Consider the following 26,235-nt stretch of genomic DNA (forward strand, 5'->3'; position numbering starts at 1 on the left):
AAAGTCTCACTCTTGCTGGTTTGGACACGGATTTTTTGGTAGGATTTTGATCTACATCTACAGTGACCTACAGGAACTGGATCTTTGACACAAAGTGCCTTTAGCAACATTTCAAAGCATAGTGGGCAATGAAGTCCAGATACTAATGAGTTGTGGTTTGTTTGAACCCTGTGTAACATATGGTACAATAGCCCAAAACATGTTATTTTTGAGTGTTTCAGGCATTTAAAATTTAGGCTTATTCTTGTCAACACTTTTCTTTCCTCCCTTCAGAAATCTGCATGCCCATGTACTAATTTCTTTCTCAGTTTGTCGATAAGTTACCTGTCAGACAATACTCGTTTCTTGACCCAGAGATGGGGCAGCTGTCACCATTAGGCCGGATGTGACATACACTTGTGATCAGGGTCCAAGAAGAAAAAAGATTTTTTATTCTGCGTGTTCTCCAGCTTATACACGTTTAACCAAGCGTGATCTTCAGTCCACCACTGGCCTTGGCTCGCAGGTGGCCATCAAGAGAGTGTCCCAGGAGTGCATCTCGGAGTGGGCATGGCTGGTAAGTGAGCGGGGCCAGCGGGAGGAGCCGGCGGGCCGTGCCGGGCGGGGCTGAGGCGAGGCCCGGCAGGGCAGCAGCCGGAACGCTGCGAGGGCAGCGAGCATGGAGTGAGCAGGGGCCACGCAGCGCCCCGGGCCCGGCCATGGCGAGCCGCGGCGGGGCCGGGCAGTGGCTGCCCGAGGCGCGGCGCAGCATCGGCCCCGCTGACGGCATCGTTGTCCCCCAGCAGCGCAAGGGCGCCCTTGTGCCCCTGGAGCCGGCGCTGCTGTGGAAGGTGTTGCGGCCTGGCTTCCGCGGTGTCGTGTGGCTCCTGGACTGGTTCGAGGTGCCCGAGGGCTTCGCGCTGCTCATGGAGCGTCCGCAGCGCTGTCAGCACCTCTGGTACTTCCTGCACGAGCGGCGGTTCCTGACGGAGCCCGTGGCGCGGGGGCTGCTCCGCCAGGTGCTGGAGGCCGTGCGGCGCTGCAGCAGCGCGGCGTCCTGCGCCACCACATCAAGGCCGAGAATGTCCTCGTCGACCTGGCCACGGGTGAGGCGAAACTCCTCGACTTCGGCTGCGGCACGATCCTCTACACCCAGATGTCAGGTGAGCCCAAAGCCAGGGCCCAGCAGGGCAGCAAAGTTCCCCTTTGTCTGGCAGAGGGGGAAGAGGGAGGGAAGGAAGGAGGGAGGGAAGGAGGGGGAATCCTTCTTCAGCCAGCTGCAGCCAAGTTGCTTTTTGGCAGGGCAGAGGCTGGCTGTTGTGGAACGGGAGCTGGCTGGGAGGGAGGGAGCAGCATGGGCCTGATGAGCTGCGCCTGTGTCCCCCATAGGAGCATCAGAGTACAGCCCACCGGAGTGGATCCTCTTTGGTTGCTACCATGGCCAGCCAGCCACCATCTGGTCCTGGGCATCCTGCTCTATGAGCTGGTCTGCGGGCACTTTCCTTTCCACACCAACGAGGACATTGTCCAGGGCCAGCTCTTCTTCCTGCCCTGGATGTCTCAAGGTGGGGATGTGCCTGCAAGGCACGAGGGGAAGAACAGGGTTGTGAGAGGCAGCTGGCACATAAGCATCCTACTCTTGCAGCTGGTGAGGAGTGGATCTCCTGGGCTTAGCTGAAGGAGGTGGCACCTGTGCCTCTCTGCTGGTGTCATCCACAAGAGAGGATCAATAGGAAGCTTTTGGGTGCAGCTCTGAGCACTCCTGGTGGCCTGGGCATTGTGGAATGTGGGAGAGCATGGACAGGAGCCTTGTCCCGCTGAGCGGTGGTTTCTGGTTTCTCTCCACAGAGTGGCAGCACCTAATCAGGTGGTGTTTCTGCATGGACCCCACAGACAGGCCATCACTGGAGGACCTTTTTGAGCATTCTTGGCTGCAGGAGCCCTGCCTGGCCCAGAAGACAGCAGAGATGCATCCCTGTGCACAGTAGGATCCAGGAGCCCAGCAAGTAGCACCGGCTCGCGTCTCGTGGCACTGGAAGTAAACCCCGGAGCGTTTCCCTGTGGCCGCGGCGCGGAGGAGAGAGCGCAGCTGAGGAGATGCTTCCGCTGGTCCCCGCAAGCTGTGGAGGGAGCGGCTCCATGCTGCCCGTCCCATTGGAGAAGTGGTGGCAGTGTGCTGAAGGTGCCACAGACTGGGAGAGGGGAAACATCCCCCTGCAGCTCAATGGCATCGTGATGTCCCCACAAGCCGAGGCACAACTGGCGTGTTCTTCTGGAGCACGACGTGAAGCTGGGAACACCATCCTGGATCTGGGAACACCATCCTGGAGCTGGCCGCCGGCAGGGCAGAGCCCATTGGCTTCGGCTGCGGCCCCTGCCTGGAGGACACGCTCTGCGCCCCAATGTAATCAAGGGGAGTCCCCAGCCGGCGCAGGGACGGGGGGATGCTGGTGCTTCCAGGCACAGCAGGGCTCAGCCTGGCCATGTGCCGGAGGTTCCCCACTCAGTGGCGCTGGGGAATATTAATTTTCCTGCCGGCCGCCGAGCTGCTTTTTGGCGGGACAGGGGACGGATGTTGTGGAAGGAGAGCCAGCTCCTGGCCTTGTTGACAGCTTCTGCCAGCCAGCCTGGCACGGGCTGAGGTGGGGGCAGCCAGCCTGACAAAAGCATCCATCCATGTGGATGGGAGGCAGCAGAGGGGGACGGGTTCTGAAGCTGTGCCCCAGCTGGTCTGCTCTGCCGCCCCTTGAGGAAGGGCTGCGTTTATGGGCAGGAAAGGTGGGGATTTTCCCCACCCGTGGACAGGTTTAATTCTCACATGGAGTGGTCAGACCCTCCACAGGGCCGTGAAATGGTGACAAGCTTTGTGCTTTGTTTCCAGGTCTCGTTTTGAATTGACTTTCGTGCTTTTGTTCTTTGTTTTTCCCAGGAGGATTACACCTGGTTCCCGGACCGGACGGGGGAGCGCCTGCAGCGTCCAGTGCCAGCACTACCCCAGGGGCCACGGTCTGCGGGGACAGCCCCTTCCAGAAGGACAAGGACCTGGTGCGGGATCGGCTCCTCTCCTGGCAGCAACTCTCCAGAGGTGGGCACCCGGCTCCACAGCTCAGCTGGCAGAATGGCACAGGGCAGGCGGCAGCGGGCACACGGGCATCCCGCTCTTGCAGCTGCTGAGGAGGTTGCTGTGCTGTGATTAAGCAGAGGAGGTGGAACATGGCCTGCCACGCTGCCCTTCTCTAAAAACAGAGAATGGGTCGGGAGGTTTGGGCTCTGAGCACAGCCAGCAGCCTGGCCCAGGCACAGCCATGGCAGGACAGGGGCACAGGAGCCTGCTGCGACTGACCGTGGGTCTCTGGTTTCTCTCCGCAGGCTGCCAGCACCTCATGCCATGGGAATGGCCCCACTCAGCCTGCCAGGCTGGGAGGGCTGGAGGGCGGCCGGTGTTCATTTGCTGTCAAAAATAAATTGGGATTTTTTTGTCATCGTCATTATTGGAGTGTTTCTTTCCTCCTTTTCCAAGTTTTTGGCCTCCTGTGATAAATGGATGTGATTTGTGCTAACAAAATTGTAATTATATAAATATTTTTGGAAAATAATTGGAAAGGTATATGTGATTAATGTTATGAAGCACATGGGTTTCTTTTAGATGATACATGTAGGAAACAGGATATGGGAGACTGGATGAACAAAAGTTAGGAAGACTCCCAAGTCAGAATTGACATCAAGACAAAGTTAAGACAACTCCCAGGACAGGATCGGCCGTGACATGAATAAAGTTGGGACAATTCCAGACAGGGAGTCTAGAATAGTGCTCTTATCTATAAAATAATAAGGCTTACTTGGAACACAGTGCTTACTTACATAACACAGGACTTGGGGCACGTGCACAACCTGCCAGGTTATTCAGAGGACAGCGAGGAAGACTGTTGGCCTTCCTCCAAGAAGAGAAGCAAAGAGCCAGAAGCCCCCTTAGCCACAGCGGAAGCATGCGCTGTGTGTGCTGTGGTGATGTAGATTTCAAGAACCGGAAATAGGAGGAGATTTACAGGAAAATATTAATGAATATGTATTAGCACACAGTATATAAGTTGTGTTGGGATCCTTTTGCCTTTTGCACATGAGGCAGGGTGGAAAGCCCTCCCCGTACCCCGATCGATGGGTTTTGCTTATGCTTCATCTGAACCACTGCCAAATTTCTTTTTGTAACTACTGGATGCTATTTGATCATATTATTTTATCTCAATTAAAACTGCTGCTAAATTGTAAGTTTGTGGTTTATTAGACATATGGGACCACATATATAAGATCAGGAATACGACTTAATAGTTTACAAAACCAAAATGAATATTATTCAGCTAAATTAACAAGGAATAGAAAAGCATTCGAGACTTAATTACAAAGGATAAAGTCACAGAAATTATGATACTTGATTAAATGAATATGTTTTTACTTAATGAGTTAATAGCTCAGTCTCCTCTGGCTTTTGATCTCCTCCCCAGAAGGGGTGCAGTTCTTTGATCTCCTCTCCATGGGGGGCACAGTCCTTAGGGTTTGGTCTAGGCTTTGGCATGGGGTGTTGTGTTTTGGATGATGATGACTGCCAAAAACCCCCATAAAATCTCTCCCGGAACCCCCATATTCACTCAAACCCCCTCAAACTTCCTCCCAACCACTTCAGGAAAAATTTTGGGTGGATTTTGGGGGGGGTTTGGGTACCTCATGCATGCCGAAGTGGGCGTAGGATTCAAACCCACTAAAAATTCCCCCCTAAAATTCCCCTAAAATCCCTCCAAATCTCCCCCAAACCCCCAGAGGATGGATTTGGAGGAAATTTTGGGTTAATTTTTGGTAATTTTGGGTCAATTCTGGGTGGATTTTGGGTGGTTTTGGTACCTCCCCGACACCAAATTTGGCATAGGATTCAAACCCAGACAAAATCTCCCTCAAATCTCCTCAAAACCCTCCAAATTCTCCCCCAAAATGTGGGGGTTCCCAGGAGGGGGCACCGCTGATCCAGGGCATCGAGGCGCTGCCTGCAATCATCTATAACCGCCCCTAAGCAGCCTCCAGGGCTTTACCCTCCATGAGCTGCAGCAGACTTGTCAGGAAAGGTGACAAGAGCCCGTGAAATGGTCCTTGTTGCAGGCAGATTAGCCACTTCAAAACTCCCTCCCATGAAAAACAAAAAATCTTAAACTGTTCCTAAATGTGAAAAACATGTTCACTCTCCTGTGAAAATGTAAAAAGTTTAATAAAGGACAATGGGAGACCAGGACCATGGAGCAAAGGTTATCACAGCCGGGTGCATCTTGGCACTGGGGATCCCCCTGAAATACCTTTCCCCTTACATCAGCCTGTTGCATATTCATAGACCCTCATGCACAGCAAACTTTACCCCAAACTAGTTTACATGCTTCAAGAACGGTTTAGCATGGCTCTTCCTTGGATCTGCCTTTTTAGGGCATGCAGATTCCTTGGTTGTGGTTTTAGTCCATTCTTATCACCTCCAGTTTTTGGGCCTTGGTCCACTCTGCCTTCAGACAGGGAGTGCTGATAGTTGGCAGATCTGTACAGGTGTCCTCATCCTGCGTGCATTGGATGTTATCCCATTCAAGCAGGCAGTTTAACACAAGCAGCCATTTCACTAAGCTTAATTAATGACAGAAAACAAAACTATATCTTTACAACACAGTTACTTTAACATCACACATATAAAATCTATTTTAATATCTGTGAAAAGCCAATATTATAATACGTATCCATAAAAATAAACCTCTCGCTGAATGATGGTAGATGTCGGTCCCATGGCCCAGTCCCAGTACTGGGAATTTTGCTTCCCTTACTGGAAATTCCCCTCCTCATAAGCTTTCTAGTCCCATGTTTTTAAGGTCACTATCGTTATACACATATATTATAATATTGGCTTTTCAAAGATATTAAAATGTATTTTATATCTGTGTGTTAAAGTAACTGTTATTGTCTTGGTTTGAAAAGACAGGTGTCAGCTAAGGAAGGCAGGTTCCTCCCCTGGAATGGAAAATGTAAACCCCCTCCCTCTGAATTGTTGTAATTTTGAAATTAAGGGGCTCTCAAGCAAAGATATGGGAATAGGAATAACAGGTTTTATAAGGAAAAATTAAAAATACAAATGCTGTAGTACAAACAAACAAAACCACTGACAGAGTCAGAACAGTACCTGACACCTTGTGGGTCAGGGTATTGGCAGCAGTCCCAGTCAATGGTGGCTGCAGCCCTCCTGCAGTGCCAGGTGTGGTTCTGTTGGAGCAGGGAGCCTGGAGAAGGGTGGAGTTTTCCTCTGAAGGTCCGGGCTGCTGCAGATGGGCTGGGGAATCTTCCGTCCTCTGGGAATCCAGTGGAGAAGACAGCTGCTCCTCTGGCAATGCAGTGGGAAAAGGCTGATCCTCTGGGAATCCAGTGGGAAAAGGCTGATCCTCTGGGAATCCAGTGGGAAAAGGCTGCTGTGGTGTTCCAAACCTCAGATTCTATCCAGGTAGGAATGCTTGGCTCCTCCTCCTGGGCGGAGCATCACCTAATGGCAGGATGTCATTTTATCAGCCATGCAGGGACACTCAATGGCCCATTAACAGCAGATAATTAATAATTAATGGCCAGTCCATTATCAGAAGATATCTCCTGGAGGGAGGATTGGTTGTGGAAGAGATAAACTGCCCAATGAACAGAAGATAACTGCCCCACCTCTGACAGATGGCAAACAGAAAACACACTTATCTTGCAATCGAGGACCTGTCCTCACTGGCTGCCCCCATTCTCCAGAGTTCATGGTATCCAGGGAGGCCACAGCTGCTGATGTCGGGAACAAACAAGTTGGGTCTTGGTTTGAGAAAGCTCCAGAATCCATTTCTGACCCCCGACAGACAGAGCAAAGGCAGAGCCATGGGGTTTTTATAGGGTATCCCAGGGCTGGAGTTGGGGTTTGGGTCAAGGGAGGAGTTCTTAGCAACACAAGAAGGGTGAAATCAAATTCCTGCCTCTTAGACACAGAGCCACTCCACACAGAATGTGTCCCCAAGTCCTAAATTCCCCCTCAAACTCTTGATTAATGGAGGGACTTTGGACATCTTTGATCAATTTCATTCATTTAACCCTGTTTGGCTGCTTTTAAGAGATGAAGATGAAGCAGAGGAAAATTCAGGCCAAACGTAAAGGAGAAGCAGCCAGGTGTGTTCCCAACATGGATCACAGGAATGTGAGTGACCAGGGCTGTGCCCAAAGTGCCTCCTCCAGTGGGGGATGGAGCTGGAGCAGCGCACGAAGCTCCTCCCGCACTCGGGGCACTCGCAGGGCTTCCCTTACCGGTGGCTCCGTTGGTGCTTGTTCAAGTGAGAGCGCTGTGAGAAGCTCTTCCCACACTCCTCACACTTGTAGGGCCTCTCCCCAGTGTGATGCGCCGGTGGGTGATGAGGGTGCAGTTGTGCTTGAATCCCTTCCCGCAGTCGGGGCATTGGAAGGGCCTCTCCTCTCTGTGAATCCAATAGTGCTTGAGGAGATAGGTGCTGGTCTTAAACCTCTTCCTGCATTTATCACACTCGTAGGGCCTCTCCCCTGTGTGGATCTTTTGGTGGCGGATCAGCTGGGAATGCAGCCTGAAGCTCTTTCCACATTTCCCACACCTGTGCGACCGTTTTCCAGTGTGGATGTTCCGGTGCTGAATCAGGCTGGCGCTCTGTCTGAACCTCTTCCCACACTCCCCACACTCGTAGGGCCGTTCCCCAGTGTGGGTCCTCTGGTGCCTGATCAGGGTTGAGCTCCGACTGAAGCTCTTCCCACATTCCTCACACTCGTGGGGCCTCTCCCCACTATGGATTTGTCGGTGCATGACAAGATGGGAATTGTGCCTGAAGCCCTGCCCACAGTCGGGGCAGCGGAAGGGCCTCTCCTCTGTGTGCGTGCGCTGGTGCTGGAGGAGATCAGACCTGGACTTAAATCTCTTCCTGCACTGATCGCACTCGTAGGGCCGTTCCCCAGTGTGGGTCCTCTGATGCTGATTCAGCTCGGATCTCAAGCTAAACCTCTTCTCACACTCCTCACACTCATAGGGCCTTTCCCCAGTGTGGGTCCTCTGGTGCCTGATCAGGGTGAAGCTCCAGCTGAAGCTCTTCCCACATTCCTCACACTCGTAGGGCCTCTCCCCAGTGTGGACCACCTGGTGCCTCATCAGCTGGGATCTCAAGCTGAAGCTCTTCCCACATTCCTCACACTCATAGGGCCTCTCCCCGGTGTGGATTACCTGGTGCCGGATCACGCTGGAGCTCTGGCTGAAGCTCTTCCCACATTCCTCACGCTTATGGGGCCTCTCCCCAGTATGGGTTTGTTGGTGCATGACAAGATGGGACTTGTGCCTGAATCCCTTCCCACAGTCGGGGCAGTGGAAGGGCATCTCCTCCATGTGCGTGCGCTGGTGCTGGAGGAGATGGGAGCTGGTCTTAAATCTTTTCCTGCATTGATCACAATCGTAGGGCCGTTCCCCAGTGTGGGTCCTCTGGTGCTTGATCAGGTTGGAGCTCATCCGGAACCTCTTCCCACACTGCACACGTTTCTGGGGCTTCTCCCCATCATGGAGCTGCTCATGGAGCACCAGCTCCGAGCTCTGGCTCCATCTCTGGCCGCCTTCGCGGCCCAGGTTGGCTCTTTCCCCCTCAGATCCCCACCAGCTGCGTTTGCAGCCCTTCCTCGTGCGGCATCTCCAGGGCTTTTCCTCCGTGTTGGATTCCTGCGCTGTGGAGCCGCTCAAAACGGCCTCTTCCACCAGGTTCTGCCGCGGGCATTTGTCCTCCCTGCTCTCCATGCTCAGCTCCTGCTCTGGGGGAGGAAGGACAAGGACAGGATGGGATTTGCCTCCATACCACAGGCAAGGGCAAGGAGATCCCGCCAGGGCTGAGCTGCAGCCGGGGCCATGCTGGGCTAGGAGATGGAGCAGCACAGAGGGGAAAAGGGCACTGACTTCCTCCTCACCTGCATCAGTGTCCTGGGGCATATTCCTCTGCCTTGCAGCCTCCCAAGGGTTGGGAATGGGAAATCCTGGTTTGGGGAAAACAAGGGATGAGCACATTGAGTTTGAAGGTCCCTCTGCCCAAGTCCATCTCTAGGAGTCACTGGCAATCTGGGTGGCATAAAAACCTCCCAAACACCAAGATTCAGCCCTGGAAAAGCCTCCCAGGAGTTTCCTGTGCCTGGTCCCTCCTCTTTGGTGTTTGGGGGTTCCCCCTGTCCCAGCTGCTGGGGTCACGCTTGGATTGGGGGCCCCCATTCTCCTCGGTGCCTGCCCTGCTCAGGCTGCTGGCAGTCCCAGCAATGCCAAAAGCTCCCCCCTCTTCGCTCTCCCCATTTCGGGATGCCGGGGCTGTTTGAGCTCCTGGGCTCCCTTCTCCCCTCATTCTCTGCTCTGGGCTGCAGCGGCTCCAAGGAGTCCCCCCTGCCCCTCTCCAGGCTCTTGAGGCTCCCGCCAATGGCGGCGTTCCCCCTCTCTGGGCTCCCCACTTTGGGCTCCTGGGGGACACAGGGCTCTGCTCCTCCAGGCTGCCTCTGCCGGCACCGCCACTGGCACCCCCCGATGTCCCCCCGAGGGGCCTTTTCTGCTCAGCCTTGGACTGCTTCATTCTCCAAACATCCCCCCAAAAACCCAACCCAGGGACCCCCCGGGATATCTGGGCTGAGCTCCCTCCCCCTCCCCGCTCACCTGCTCGATGGTGAGGGGGGGGTGATGATCCCACAGGTGGGGGCTGCGAATTCAGGGGAGGAATGACCGCGTGGTTTTCTTCTTTCCTTGATTCTCCTTTGTCCCTCCTCTTCCTCCCTCTCCTCTTCCATCCCTCCTCCCCCCTAATCCCGCCACCCCCTCCATCCCTGCCCTTCCCTTCCTCCTCCTCCTCCTCCAGCTCCTCCTGAGCAACTGGCATCAGGCTGGAAGCAACTCAGGGCAGCTGGGAATGACTGGGAACATGCTGGGAGCAACTGGGATACACTGAAACCACAAAGGGGGTAAATGGCAGCAACTGGAGCCACACTGGATGATCATGGGAGCAGCTGTGCCCATGCTGGGATCCTATGGGAAATGGCTGGGATCATACTGGGAGTGACTGGGAAGGTGCTGGTTCTGACTAGAACCATACTGGAAGTGACTGGGAGCAACTGGGCCCACACTGGGAGTGCCAGGGAGTCACTCTGAGCATGACTGCAATAACGCTGGGAGTATCTGGGACTGACTGGGGTCATACTGGGGGTGACTGGAACCATACTGGGAGTGACTGGGAGTGGCTGTGAGCAACTGGAATCATGCTGAAAGCAACTGGGGGGAACTGGGAGTGACTGGGAGCATGCTGGGGCTGACTGGGATATACTGGGGGAGACTGGGAATCACTGGGATCATACTGGAGGCTCCTGGGGTAATCCTGGCATTGACAGGGAGCAACTGGGATCATAATGGGGGCCACTGGCATCATACTGGGAGTGACTGGGATCATCCAAGAAGTGAGTGGAACCATACTGGGAGTGACTACTGCTCCTGCTGGGGTCATCCTGGGAGCCACTGGGATCACACTTTGGGCAACTGCCAGAAACTGGGATCATGCTGGAGGCAACTGGGAGGAACTGGAAAAGACTGGGATCATTCTGATCTAACTAGAACTGTACCAGGCCAACTGGGATATGCTGAGACTGTCTGTGACCATACTGGGGGGACTGGAAGCACACAGGGAACAGCTGGGACCATGCTGGGGGCAACTGGGAGTGAGTTGGACCTCGGTGAGAGGGACTGGGACTATTCTAGGGACAACTGGGACCATGCTGCGAGGAACTGGGAACAAGTGGAACTACTCTGGCAGCAACTGGGATCATACTGGTTTGACAGTGGGAGCAGTTGGATCCATGCTGGGTGAGACTGGGATCACACTGAGGATGACTGGAGTCATACAGGGATTAACTGGGAATGGCTGTGAGCAACTGGAATCATGCTGAAAGCAACTGAGGGGAACTGAGAGTGACTGGAAGCATGCTGGGGAGGACTGGGATATACTGGGAGAGACTGGGAATCACTGGGATTATATTGGAGGCTCCTGGGGTCATGCTGGCATTGACAGGGAGCAGCTGGGATCATACTGGGGGCCACTGGCATCCGACTGGGAGTGAGTGGAGTTACACTGCAAGTGACCGGGATCATACTGGGAGTAACTGGGATCATACTGGGACTGACTGGGATCATACTGGGAGTTACTGGGATCATACTGGGAGTAGCTACAATCGGACTGGGATTGTAGGGGGTGTGATTAGTCCCTGTCTGGGGGGTGCTGGGAGCTGCCAGGCGTATGCTGGGAGCCGAATGCGCAGCCACTGAGGAACTGGGAGCAACTGGGAATGGCAGGATGCAGCTGCAGCAGCGGCAGCTCCCCGGTGGCCCCGTGCCAGTGCCGCTCGTGGTGCCGGCTCTGGCTGTGCCGAGATCCCGCTGGAAGGGGATCCCAGCCAGGGACCCCATGGACACCAACTGGGGGAAGCCCGGGCCGGGCTCCGACAGCGCCACGGGCAGAGAACGCAGGGACAGGAGAACTGGGGGGACACCGAGATTTGGGGGCTGGGGGGCACGGGGGAACCAAAGGGAGAGCTGGGCAAGCAGGGAATGGGGTTTGGGGGTTCCAGGACTGAGAAAAGGGGAGGCTGCAGTGGGTAGAGGGGGCACGGGCTGGGCTAAGGGGGTTCCTGCATGCAGGAAAGGGAGCTCCAAGGATCCCTGGTGTCCCCATTCCCAGCAAAAGGTGGGAAAACCCGGGATGGCCGGGAATAAGGGTCCCAGGTGTCCTCGGTGTTAAGGAAAGGAGGGGCTGGGGGCTGGGAAAGGCAGGAACTGGGGTCCAGGGGGTCTCTGCGGGAAGGAAAAGGGGGCTCTAGGGGCTGGGAGAGGCGAGATGGCCGGGAAGGGGGTGCGGGGTGGATCCCATGCCCGGGAATGGGGGTGCGGGCGTTGTTGGTGCCGGATCAGGGGGTGCAGGGTGGATCCCCTGCCCAGGAATGGGGGTGCGGGGGTTGTTGGTGCCGGATCAGGGGGTGCAGGGTGGATCCCCTGCCCAGGAATGGGGGTGCGGGCGTTGTTGGTGCCGGATCAGGGGGTGCAGGGTGGATCCCATGCCCAGGAATGGGGGTGCGGGGGTTGTTGGTGCCGGATCAGGGGGTGCAGGGTGGATCCCATGCCCAGGAATGGGGGTGCGGGGGTTGCTGGTGCTGGATCAGGGGGTGCAGGGTGGATCCCATGCCCGGGAATGGGGACTCGAGGGGATCCCGGTGCCCAGGAATGGGGGTTCAGGAACCCCCGGTGCTCCGGGATGGGCGATCAGAGCGTCCCGGTACTGGGGATCCCCCTCAGCTCTCGCCGCCCCCCGGGCCCCAGGAGCGCCCCCAGCGCTAGAGCTATCGTGCCGCTCCTCCTCACTCCCAGTGTGATCCCAGTATGGTCCCAGTAGAACTCAGTCACCCGCGAGCTGCTCTCAGGATGATCCCAGTACAGCCCAGTCACTCCCACTGCTGCCATCCCCCCACCCCTCGCCCCGTTCCGACCTGACCCGGCTCCATCCCCGCTCCTCACGCCGGCTGCGAGGGCTCCGGGACTGGACGAGGAGGAGGGAGGAAGAGGCGGAGCGGCAGCAGGAAGCGGCGGGAGCACAGGACGGCCGGAATCATGCGGCTCCAGCGCTGCCTGAACTCTGGAACCCAAGAGCATCGCCCCCCATCCCGCAGGTGCCCCCTCTCTGGGCTCCCCACTTTGGGCTCCTGGGGGACACAGGGCTCTGCTCCTCCAGGCTACCTCTGCCGGCAGCCGCCACCGGCACCCCTCGATGTCCCCCCGAGGGGCCTTTTCTGCTCAGCCTTGGACTGCTTCATTCTCCAAACATTCCCCCAAAAACCCAACCCAGGGACCCCCCGGGATATCTGGGCTGAGCTCCCCCCCCCCCAATCGCCGCTCGCCTGCGCTTTGTGAGGGGCGATGATCCCACGGGTGGGGGCTGAGAATTCAAGGAAGGCACGACTGAGTGCTTCTTTCTCCTTTCCTCGATGCTCCTTTGTCCCTCCTCTTCCTCCCTCTCCTCTTCCATCCCTCTTCCCCCCTAACCCCGCCTCCTTCTCCCCCTCCAACCCTGCCCTTCCCTCCCTCCTCCTCCTCCCCCAGCAGCAGCCACACCTTCGGTGCCCCGTTCCCGCAGCCCTCGCAGCCCGTGGCAGGAGCGGGGACAGGTCGGGATGGGCAGCGCGGGGCTCTCGGCTGCTCCCAGCCGCTGCGGGCGGGGGGAGCCCGGCCCGGGCCAAAGGAGAGGCAAACTGGGCAAACTGGGGGCCTTGCTGGGGACCCTGCCTGGCCACTGCCAGCCCTTGGGGCTCCTCTCGGCACATCCGCCGGGGGGGAACGCACACAGGGCTGGGGGATCCCAGCAGAGGCAGCACTGCCAGGGACTGGGCTGGACTGGGATCGTACTGGGAGTGACTTGAGCTGTACTGAGTTTGTACTGACATCATACTAGGATCGTACTGGGATTGTACTGGGTTTGTGTTGATATTATACTGGGAACATACTGGGAGTGGCTGGGATTGTACTGTGTTTGTACTGACATCATACTCGGATCGTACTGCCATTGCAGGCCAGCGTGTGATCGCACTGATGGACACTGGGATCATACTGGGATCATACTGGGAGTGAGCAGGAGCCTGCGGGGAGCAATTGAGACCATGTTAGCGGCAAATGGGATACACTGGGAGTGACTGGGATTATACTGAGGATGACTGGGAGTAGCTGTGAGCAAGTGGGGACATGATAGGAGCAACTGGGAGGAAGTGGGAGTGACTGGGTGCATGCTGCAGGTGATTGGAAACTGCTGAACTTCAACTGGGATCATGCTGGAGGTGACTGGGATCATACTGGCAGTGAGTGCCACTACACTGAGGCTGACTCTGAGTGCTTGTAAACAAATGGGATCATACTGGAAAGAACTGGAAAGATGCTGGAGGGAACTGGGGTACACTGGGAGATACTGGGAGTGACGGGAAGGAAAGTGAGGGTGAAAGAGAGCAACTGGAACCATGTGGAGCACAACTGGTTCATACTGGCAGGGACTGGGAGCACACTGGGATCATCTTTGGATCATACTGGGAGGGACTGGACTAATACTGGGAGTAACTGAAAGTGACTGGGAACACACCCTGCACATCATCCCCCATACTGGGCCTGACTGGGAGCATGCTGGCAGCAAATGGCATCATACTGGGACTGACTGGGTTGATCCAGGAAGCAACTGGAACCATGCTGGAGGCAGCTGGGACCTTACTGGGAGAGACTGGAAGCAACTGGGATTACACTGGGACCACACTGGGAGGGCTGGCATGTGACTGGGATCAAACTGGAGCTTACTGGGATCATATTGTGGCTGAAAGGGAGCAACTGGGATCACACTTTGGGCTACTGGGAGCAACTGAGAGAAACTGGGACGATGCTGCAAGCAAACTGGAGAAACTGGGAAGGACTGGATGCATGCTGGAGGCAACTGGGATATACTGGGCATGACTGGGGGATCATATTGGGATAACTAACACCTTACTGGGGCCACTGGCAGTGCCTGGAAATGACTACAGACATGCTGGGTACTACTGGGATATACTGGGAGTGTCTGTAACCATACTGGGGGGACTGGAACCACACTGGGAACAACTGGGACCATGCTGGGGGCAACTGGGAGTGAGTGGGACCATGCTGGGAGGGACTGGGACCGTATGGGGAGTAACTGGGACTAGAGCAGGGGCAACTGGGTTCAACTGGGACCATACTGGGAGTGTCTGTAACAACAGGGGAGTGATGGAAGCACATTGGGAACAGCTGCGTCCATGCTGGGAGCAACTGGGATCACACTGGGGGCACTGGCATCAGACTGGGAGTGACTGGGAGCAACTGGGATTAGACTGCAGGTGATTTGGGTCATACTGGGACTGGCTACACTCATACTGGGATTATACTGGGTGTGAATGGAACCTGACTGGGGGTTACTGGGAGCTACTGGGCCCGTGTTGGGAGGAAAATGTGACACACTGGGAGCAACTGGGATCGGCTGGAAGGTACTGGAACCATGCTGAGAGGACTGAGACTACAACTGGGATCATACTGGGAGCAACTGGGACCACCCTTTGAGCAACAGATAGAAACTGGGATTGTGCTAGAGGAAACTGGGAGTGACTGGGGAAGACTGGGATCATTCTGAGGTAACTAAAACATACTGGGAGTGTCTCTAACCATACTGGGGGGACTGGAACCACACTGGGAACAGCTGGGATCACGCTGGGAGTAACTGGCACGATGCTGGGGGAAACTGAATCTACCCTGGAGGCAACTGGACACAACTGGGACCCTGCTGGGAGGGACTGGGACTAATCTTGGAACAACTGGGATCATAATGGGAGGAACTGGGCACATCTGGAATTATGCTGGGAGCAGCTGGGATCACACTGGGATCACAGTGAGAGCAGCTGAATCCATACTGGGTTACACTGGGATCTCGTTGAGAGCGACTGGAATCATACTGGGATTGACTGGGAGTGGCTGGTTTTGTGGATTTTGGGGGGTTTGGATTTTGGGGGGCTTTATTGGCATTTTGAGGGGGAGTTTTTCTGGAAGTGTTTGGGGGTTTATTGAAATTTTTGTGGCTGTTTTTGAATTTTGGGGGTTTTACTGGGATTTTGTTAGGATTTTTTGGGATTCTCAGAAATTCTGGAGGTTTTATTGGGATTTTCAGGAGACTCTGTGGGCATTTTATTGGCATTGTGGGGGCATTCAGTGGGATTCACTGGGGATTTGGGGTTTTTTGGGACTTTTGGTGGGATTTTTTGGGTGTTGCCAGAATTTCTTTGGATCTTGGGGGAAGATTTTGTGGGACATTTTATGGTTTTGGGGACATTTTTGGGGGATTTGCAGAGTTTAATCAGGATTTTTGGGATGATTAGGATTTCAAGAGATTTTTGGGCTTTTATTGGGATTCTAGGGTGTTTTAATGGAGTTTTGAGAGATTTAATTGGGATTCAGTGGGCTTTATTGGGACTTTTGGGGCTTTTAAGGAGATTTTGGTGCCTCTGAGCCTGTCCCCACACCCAGGGAATGCCTCAAAGCCCCCCTAGAATTCCACTAAAATGCCACAAAATCCCCAATAAGTATAAAAAAACCCTCAAAAACCCCAGAGAATCTCTAAAAATCCCAGTGGAACTCACGCAAATTAAAAAAAAAAATCCCAAAAATTTCAATAAATTCCCCCCCAAGAAAACCCCAAAACCCCAACAAAACACCCCAAATCAACAAAACCCCCCCAAAATCACGTAACCATCCCAAAACCCAATAATTCTCCTCCAAAAACCCCAATAATTCTCCCCAAACTCCCAACAAAATCCCCTAATGCTCTAAAAAGCCACTCTGAAATCCCCAAAACCCCTCTCAAAACCCCGAAATCCCCACAAATGCCCCCAGAACCCCCCAGGCTCAGTGGGGCCGTCCTGGATCAGGGGGCACCGGCCGGTGGAACAGCAGACACTTCAGGCGGCCCTCGGAGCTCTTTGGGGAGGGGGCACCATGGGAGACAGGGGCTGGGAGGGCTGGTGCGAACGAGTGGGGGAACGAACGGGAATGGATGAGGTAATTTGTTCTCAGCTCTATACTTTCCCCGTTTTGCCTTTATTGCCTTTCAATAGTGTTATTTTATTACAGCCTCCCACCTCCCCAGCATGTGGTATACTCTTTTTCTTCTGGATTAAACGGTTTTTACAAATAAATCCAGAGCTTAACAAATCTAAACTTCTGCTTGGATACTTGGAAATGGTCGACGAGCTAACTCACGACCTTCTCATATTGTTTTTCTTATCACCCTTTTATTTATCTTTTGGCAAATTATACATGTTTCAGGTACTTGTTTTTCTACTCTAGAAGTCTCAGTGCACCCATAGTTCTTTAAAAAAATGAACACACAAAGCCTGAGTATCCCACCGGGCTTTTTTTGATACATGTCCTCTATTATTCCCTAGTGAGCGTTTTATTATCTAATTGTCTTCCATCAAGGTGTTTCAATTTCCCCGATTCATATTGTTCGCCACCTATCTTGTTTTAATTCCCTTTTTTTGCTTCTCTAAACTTTGGAATTTCCAATTTTTCTTAATTTGGAGTAAATATTAACTCTTTCAGCTCTATTTTCTGCTGCATCTTTAGCTTCCTGATCTGCCAAATTATTTCTTCTTATTTCTGGGTCTTTACCTTTTTGTGTCCTTTAATATGTACTATTGCTATCTCCCTTAGGTAGTTTTAATGCCTCTAAAACCTCGAAAATAAGTTTCTCATGTACTAATCTTTTTCTTCTTTAATTAAGTAATCTCCCTTTTTAAATTTTTCTTAAGGTATGTGCTACTCTAAAGGCATGCCTTGAATCAATATATAACTCCTTTCTTTTGTGTTAAATTTTCTAATGCTCTTTTTAAGTATATAATTCACAAGTTTGCATGTTTTTTCTCATCAACTTCTGCATACCCTGTATTTTGCAAGGAGTTGTATTTCTGTTTGTTAACATAACTCCCAAAGTGCTATCTTGGGGTAATTCTGTTGGTAATTTTTTTCCTGTTTTTCTTTTCCTGTATTCACATTACTGGATTTCTGTCTCATTTTTCAATATTCTATCTATTCGTCCCCTGCTTCCGTTTTTCACTTTTTACTAACAACTTAAATACCACTTTTCTTTCAGCTACTTACACCCAAAACCCCTTTTTCTCACACTGCTTTTCAATACAATCCACCTCCCTCCAAGGAGATATGGTAAGGCTTAAAATGCACAATCGACATTACCTATACTTTCATTCGTCTCCATTCACTCACTTTTATTTCTCATTCACTTTCACACATTCCTGCACACTCTCAAGACACAAAGTGGATCCTTATTGCTAGAAAATCACAGGTCCTTGTGGCCCCCTCTTTCGCTTTGGGGGTTACCTCCAGGTCTCAGTGTCACCAGGCCCCCTAGAAGGGCCCTGACTCTGGCTGCCTCTGGTGTCCGTTCCCCTGTGAGGCTGTCTGCGTGTCTTTCACACTCTTCAGCTACGGCCCCTCACACGCCCAGGGAACGCTAGCCTGGTTCGCAGGTCACTCACTCCTCTTCGGCCCAGAAGCCCCCACCCAGCCGGGAGCTACAGCCTGGTGTGCAGGTCACTCACTCCTCTTTCCGCTGCCTCCCCCTTCCCACCCGCCCGGGAAGTTGAGGCTGACTCTGTGGGTGTCTCACTCTCACACACCACAAAACAGCAATAAGGTACCTTTTACCTTCACATCACCTATTACAAGTTTAGGTGTTACTGGCCAGTCCCGGTGCTATTGGATATCCCTCAACCCAGCTGTGTTATCCAAACGCAAATGCTCTTGGGCAAGTTTTCCCTCAATCCTGCCGTGTTGTCCAACCCCAGATGCTCTCGGGTAATTTTCCTTCAGTCCTGTCGTGTTGTCCAACCCCAGATGCTCTTGGGTATTTTTCCCTCAATCCAGCTGTGTTGTTCAACCCCAGATGCTCTTGGGCATTTTCTGTCCCTCAACCCAGAGGTGTGGTACAACTACAGATGCTCTTGGGCATTTAATTTGTTTTGCTGTGTTGTCCAACCCTGGATGTTCTTGGGCAATTTTTTATCCCTCAATCCGGCTGTGTTGTTCAACCCTGGATCTTGTTAGGCAAAATTTTCATCCCTCAATCTAGCTGTGTTGTCCCACCCTGAGTGTTCTTGGGCATATCCTCAGTCCGACAGAATTCTGCTCAACCCTGCTCTTGGATGCTCTTGGAATATAAATCCCTCAACCCAGCAGGTTTTAGGGGCCCCTCCTGTCCTGTTTCCTAGTGGATTGGGCTACGAAGCCTTGCTCCCCACCTCCGAGGGGTCCAACCCCTCCCTGAGACCCAGTCCCAGCTACCCCGGGGGATTCTTTCACTCTCTTATCAATTGCTTCGTCTCTTTACTGGCCGCTTTTCTCGCAAAAATATGGAAACACAGCATGGGAGACTCCGCACTCACTGTGCAGGTCTGGGACAACCAGCCCTCCCTCATTCACACACATTCATCCCCCCATGCCTGCCCCCCCGAGAAATACTTATCAATCCTTTTTCCTTCCCGGGTTATTCGTGTGCACTACTAGTCTTAGGGGCTAATTACCGCGGTTGTAGGGAGCCTTTTTCCCTTTTATTTGTTTTATTGTCTCCTTTTGTCCACAGGTCGTAACCTGCGTCTGTCCGTCACTTCAGGGGAAGCAGAGCGAGGCTGCCAAAGAGGGCAGGGCGCGCCTTCCCCACTCTGACTCTCCTAAAGCACCGGCAGCGAGGTGTTAGCAACCATCCTCTGCTACCAAATTGTGAAAAACGCCAATCACTTGTTTTTAAAATTTTTAAAGTTTAATAGCAATAAGATGGTTATATAGTAACACAATTAGAGTAATAACAATTTGGACAAATTGAATTAAGACAATATGAGACAAGAAAAACAAAGAGTTACGGATGTCCGGGTACCTTTTTCTGGGCATCATGGGCCCGAAAAAGGATCCCCGGTAACAAAGGATTAACCCTTAAGAACAATAGCCCGTTGCATATTCATACACTTCATACATGATGCATAAATTCCATTCAAACACAGGATTCTGTCTGATCAGTGTCAACTTCTTCCCTCTAATCCTAATAGCGCCTCCAAGGTGGGAAGAAGTTTGTTTCTTCCAATAAGAAGGCCATAAATTCTTTTTCTCTGAAAGATCTAGGTGTCCTGTGGCTGCTACCTTGCTGCAAGTCCTTTCTGTTAAACAAAGCATCTTACATAGCATCGTTTCTATTTTAACAATTTTTATAACCTAAAACTATATTTAACACAGTACTGAAGAAAATTAATACAGCATTATTTTCTAACACAACACATATAATATTCATTTTAATATTTGCGAAAAGCCAATCATAAAATACATGCATTTTTCACACCCCATTTCTGGACATGAGGACCCCCTGCTCCCCTTTTCCTGGCCATCCCATGGCTCCCAGCCTCCAGACTGGCCATTGGCTTGACCCTGGGATGCCCTGGAATGCCTTGGACCCCCATTCCTGCCTTTCCCAGCCCCCAGCCCCAGCTTTGTGCAAAACCAGAGACCCCCTGAACTGCCCCTTCCTGAACATCCCGAGTGTCCCCACCCTGGTCCCCCCTTTTTGGGAAACCCTGGACTCCCCTTTCCTGGGCTCAAGGACCCCCTGGAACTCCCTTCTACCTATCCACATCCCTGCCCCTGTCTCCTGTCCCTCAGCTGTCCCCTGTCCCTCGGCTCTGTGGGGCCAGGGACAGCAGCAGGAGCCAGGGCAGCCCTGGGGGAGAACAACCCTGAGCCCCAGCTGGGCCAGTTCCCCCCAGGTCACTCCCAGCATGGGCCCTGTGGCTCCCAGTCACCCCCAGGATGGTCCCAGTCACTTCCAGCTACACTCAGGATGTTCCCAGTATCATCCCAGTCACTCTCAGCATGATCCCAGCATGATCCCAGGTGTTTCCATTCACCCCTACTATAGTTCCAGGCACTCCCAGTATGGTTCCAGTCCTTCCCAGTATGATTCCAGGATGAACCCAGTCACTCTCAGTACGGTGCCGTTTGCCCCCAGTATGGTCCCAGTCACTCCAAATCACCCAGTAGGATTCCAGACACTCCCAGTAGGATTCCAGTCACTCCCAGATACTCCCAGTATTATTCCAGTAACTTCCTTTATGGTTCTTTTGTGATTCCAGTCATTCCTGGTCTCTTCCAGTACATCCCAGTTGTCCCTAATGTGTTTCCACTCACTCCCAGTTGCTCCCAGTAGCTTCCAGTATGATTCCATTTGCTCACAGCCACTCCCAGTCACCTCCAGCATGATTCCAGTCACTTCCTGTATATCCCAGTTGCTCCACCATGGTCCCAATTGCCCTCAGCCTGCTCCTAGTCACTTCCAGCATGATTCCAGAAGGATCCCAGTCACCCTCAGTGTGGTGCCAGTTGCTCCCAGTATGATCCTATTTATCCCAGCATAGTTCCATTTCCTCCCAGTATGATCCCAGTTGGCTCTAGCACAGACCCAGTCCCTCCCAGTATGATCCTACTCTGATGCCATGATGATCCCAGTTGCTTCCAGCTTGGTCCTAGCTACTCCCAGTTGCTCCCAGCTTCGTCCCAGTGTGTCCCGGTGTATCCCAGTGTATCCCAGTTTATCCTGGTGTATCCCGGTGTCCCAGTCCATCCCAGCCTGTCCCAGTCTGTCCCGGTCCCCTCCCTTCACTGGGAGTGACTGGGATCATACTGGTGGAAAGTGGAACCTTACTGGGCCAAGTGGATGTGACTGGGAATGACTGTGAGTGTGCTGAGGGCAACTGGGATATACTGGGAGGGTCTGTAACCATACTGGGGGTGACTGGGAACACACTGAGAGTCCCAGAGGGTCCAAGGACACCGTGGTGACACTAGGGAACCTCATGGAATCAAGGGGATCATTGTGGCACCACTGGAGCCCATGGAACCAAGGGGCCTTGGTGACACAGCGGGGCTTCATGGAACCCAGAGACCATTATGGCTCTGTGGGGCCTGATGGAACCACGGAGACCATTGGGACCCTTCAGGGCCTCGTGTCACCAAGGGGGCATTATGGCACCTCAGGGACACATGGAAGCAAGGGACCATTGGCTCCCATGGAACTGAGGCAACATGGAACAGGCCTGGCTGGCTTGGCCTCCCAGGGGCCACCGGACAGCTCTGGCTGATGTTGGAATGTCAAGCGCTGCCTCTCATCAGCTCCTGGAGCACTGCGGCTCTGTGCTTTCCTTGCTAGGAAAAGAACTGTCAATCTCTTCTAAATACCCATGGCCAGAACTGGGATTTCAACTCCAAATTTTTCCCATAGGAATATTGCCAGGACAAGTGTGGCAGGCAGTGGTTTCAGGAGAGTCACCTCCCGTCTGTCCCAAAACACTGAGGAAGGCTCTGTGCTTTCCTCCCTATGAGAAAGAACTGTCCTACTTCTCCAGGCACGCATGGCTGAGATTGGGTTCCACCTCCAGAATTCCCTAAATCCAAAGACTGCTCCCAGACAAAAATCTGCCATTCCTGACAAGTCTGGCTGGCCTTGCCTAGTGAGACTCTCACCTGCCTTCCAAACACTGAGGCTCTGTTCTTTCCTTCCTATGGAAAAGAACTGTCCTTCTCAGCCAGGTGCCCATGGCCACAATTGGGATTTCACTTCCAGCATTCCCTGTAGTGACAGACTGGAGGAGATTGTTGGCTAGAAACATTTTGTGTGTGGGGGAGGAAGGGGCAGGTCCAGCCTTGCCCAGCCCTGGAACCTCAGCCCTGCCCTGCCCTGGAACCCCAATCCCCCCAGAGCCTCTATCCCAGCCCAGCAGTGGCTGCCAGTCCCTGGCACAGCACAGGCAATGCTCCACAGCCACCTCTGCAGCCCCCAGCCCAGCTCCTGAGGGACCAAATGAGCCCAAGTCCCACCTGGGGGAAGGGACCAGGGAGACCAAGGGGTATTAAAGGCTGACCACAAGGCAAGCACACATCTTGACCCTACCTCCTCTTGGAATTTCTATCTGAACGCTGCTGGAATCCAGGAGTTGGTAGCTGTGTGTGTGCTTCTCTGTATCTTTTTTGTCTTTCTCTCTTTTTAATTCACGCTTCTTGTAAAATTTGAGTAACTTAAAATTGATCACGCTAAGAGTTTGCGAAGGTGAATGGGCCAAGTCAGTGCTTTGAGAATTGGTTTTTGTTGATTGAATGTCATACTAACCCTTTTGCCAAAGTTCCTCTGATTTTTCTGAAGTTCCCAGTAAAGGCTGTTTTGTTCTTTTGAGCTCCCAGCCACATTCCACACTCCATTTCCCAGCTGAAGCCGCTGGTGCCTCTGAGTTGTGCTGCCCCAGCCCCAGGGACGCTCTCCTTGTCTGCCCATTCCCCCACGGTCTCTGGGCAGGGATGGCCTCAGTGGGGGCTGCTGACATCCTCAGCAGCTTGGAGGCTACTGCTGAATTTTACAACTCCAGAGGCTTGTTCAGCCTTCAGCTCTTCAGTGCAGGAATTCAGTGTCCCAGGGCTCATTAACATTTAGAACACTTTAACAAGCCAAGCCTCTGGGGATAATTTGATTTCAGTTTTTAAATATTGTGTGGTTAATTGAGCAGATTTCAGAAGTGCATTCAAACTTAATATATTCTATTTTAAAAAACAGTGAGAAAAGATTTCTTAGGTCCCGTTTAGGTTTTTTTCCCTGTTAATAAATTGATATGTGCAATCTTCAATTGACACTGAATCCAAGTACCTCCTCATGCAGTTGGAATAGATATGAAAATCAAGACCCTTCATGGATTACAATCAATCAGACTCTGTCCCTGCCCCCACCCCACCATTTCCCCCAATCCAAGGCCGGGCACTCAGAGCAGCCTTGTGCAAATCCGAGCTCCCTCCAGCCCAGGCTGCACCTGCAGCTTTCAGCTCCTTGGCTCCAACGCCCACCTGCTTTCCTTGGAGAAGGAGCTGCCCGAGACACAGAGGGATGTTCATTTCTTGTCAGCCAACAAAGCCAAGGGAAAGCACAGCTCTATCGAATGCAAAAGTCATCCCTCTGCTGGATATTAAATCCACTTTCCACCGCAGACAGCCTCAGAGCAATGGAAAACACCTTCTGTGCCCAGCACAGATCCCAAGGTCTCCCCAAACCCTCCCTGCCCCAGTTCTGCCCAGATTTGCTCTTTGCACACACGAGTCGCACACTGAAGTCAGGAGCTCCCTCCATGCCCAGAGGGAGGAAAAGAGAGAAAGGGGATGAAGTGCTCTCCTGTGCAGAGCCAAGGTCCAAGTGCACTGGGATGTCCCAGCACCATCGGACGTGTCCACCATCCCCCAGAGACTTCCGTACAGCAACAGTTTCAGACAAAGAAAAAAGAAAAGGTAATTCTGTGAGATACAAACACAATTCAGATGTTGACTAATACGATATTTATTTGAGCTTCAGAAAGATTGGGCAATTCCCTGAAGCTCAAAGCATGAAACCAGTCAGCTGAAGGGCACTTGAATGACCAGAAAGCATTGGGAGGAGTGCTGAGGGTTTTTTGCAGGACAATGGACATATGCAACATATGCACAATCCAGCCTTCATAGAAACTTAGTAAGGTCACCGTGCCCTTGAAGGACACAAAAGAAGAAGAACACGCTCAGGTTCAGGATGCAAAGGCAGACAAGAAAACCTGCAGCAAGATGCATGAAGAAGAAAGACAAACTAAAATTAACTGAAATGTCAAAATGCATGCGTAAAAAGGATTTAACCAATCACGTATTAGCTTGAGGTGTGAATAATAGAGAACAGTATAAATATGGCTTGCTTTTTGTAATAAATTGGCTTCACTTGATCATATTGATCATGGTGTGATGTCCCGTTAATGATCCTCTGCACCTAGGGACCAGAAATGTATGCAAGCCTCCACTCCAAGAGACATTATGAATTCAAAAAGCATGGCCATTAACTGCTTGATACCAACACAGAGTAATGGCAACAAAAATGCAGTCAGACCAGGGGTTTTTCCACTCTCTCTCAATCCCCACACACTGGGCACCAAATTTTGTCCTGGTTTAGGGCAAATTTGGGAGAAAACCTCCAAAGGGGCCCCTCCAGAAAGCAAACCCACACAGCCCCTCTCCCCAACTGCGTCGGGAAGGATTCCCTGGAGCGAAGTGGAAAGAACCTGTTTATTTAACAGGCAAAGCACCCCCAGCACACAAAATGAACAATACCAGGTGACAACACTCTTTCACCACTCTGAAAAAGATGACAAATTCAGAAAGTCTCTCTTGGGGTGGTCGCTCTGTTATCAGTCCCTCTGGTGCTGGGGCAGCTGCTGCAGCCACAAGGTGCAAACTCTCGGTGTTTCCCAGGTCCCAGTCTGGAGCAGGTTTGAGTGGTTCCAAAAAAGGGAAAGGAAAACAGTCCAGGGAAAAATTCGAAGTGCTTAACTAAACTAACTAATGAGCAGAAACAAAAGCAAGAGCAAAGCAAAAAGCCAAGCAAAAAGCAAAAGCAGCACCATGTACTGCCCTGTCTCTGTGCCCTGCCAGCCGTGGGGGAGCGGCTGATAACAAAACCAAAACAAAACTTCAGAGCCAGTCTTGAAGGCACAGAACATAATATCCAGCATAAACAGAACATGGATGGGGATACAACCATCATAACATCACTGTAGGACAGTCCTGCACCCAAAATTCTGTCCTGCACCCACTGCTGCCTCCTGAGTTCCGTCCTGCACCCCGAGCCCCATCCTGTACCCAAATTCTTTACTGTCCCATATCCCAAACTCAAAGCTGCACCCAAACCCCAACCCCATCCCTCGTTCATCACCACATCCCTGTTCCACACCCTCTCTTCAACTCCTCCCCTCTCCCACCCTTGTCCCACCCCCAAATTTATCTCCTGTCCCTGATCCCCTCCCTGTTCCCTCCCCAACCCAGTCCTTCCCCATAAGTGGGCGGCAGCAGCAGTGGCAGCTGGTGGGGGCCAGTGGAGTTGGAGGTGCTGCAGCCCCTGAGCCTCCTCGCCCTGGACACGCTCCAGAAGTGCATCTTCAGCCACGAGAGCCACTGCCAGGAGTGAGTGTCACCTGTCCCCACTGATCATCTGTAAGAGACAGTGTGAAGTTTCCCTCATCTGCCTCACGACCACTGTGATGGACGGAGACTGAAGCCCCCTCCCAAGGGCTGAGACTGAGACCCCGATAACTCTAACACAGGAGGCTGGCTGGACTGAAGCCAGATGTTTGCCAAGTGTTGCCTGCAGGTGTGTTCCCTGGACCAATTGGTCTCACTCACTGCTGAGAACATGGACTGTCTGTAAACTTACCTGTTCCCTCTCGGTGGTTTCAATAGACTTACCTGTTCCCCCCCTTGGTGGAGGACTATAATAGAACCAACACTTTGAGATTCTCCCTGACGTGACAAGACGGATCTATTGGCTGGACCATGAGGGTTTCATCTCTCCACTGGCAGCTATTCCTCCCCTCTTTCTCTCTCCCTCTCTTTCTCTCTGTCCTTTATTCTCCTTTCTAATCCTCCTATCACATCTGCTGTGGGCACTCAATAAAAGGTGCATTTGTTTTGATTGATACTAAAATCCCCTTCCGTGTTGCTTCTGCACTCTGAGATCAGTTAAC

The 26,235-nt window shown here is 52.6% G+C and overlaps 1 pseudogene; it reads right to left on the reverse strand.

The window, feature by feature from the left end:
- Positions 1 to 26,235, reverse strand: part of LOC132077834 (uncharacterized) — a 672,057-nt pseudogene that overhangs the window by 105,489 nt on the left and 540,333 nt on the right.

Source organism: Ammospiza nelsoni, chromosome 10 (genome assembly GCF_027579445.1).
Source record: "Ammospiza nelsoni isolate bAmmNel1 chromosome 10, bAmmNel1.pri, whole genome shotgun sequence".
NCBI lineage: Eukaryota > Metazoa > Chordata > Aves > Passeriformes > Passerellidae > Ammospiza > Ammospiza nelsoni.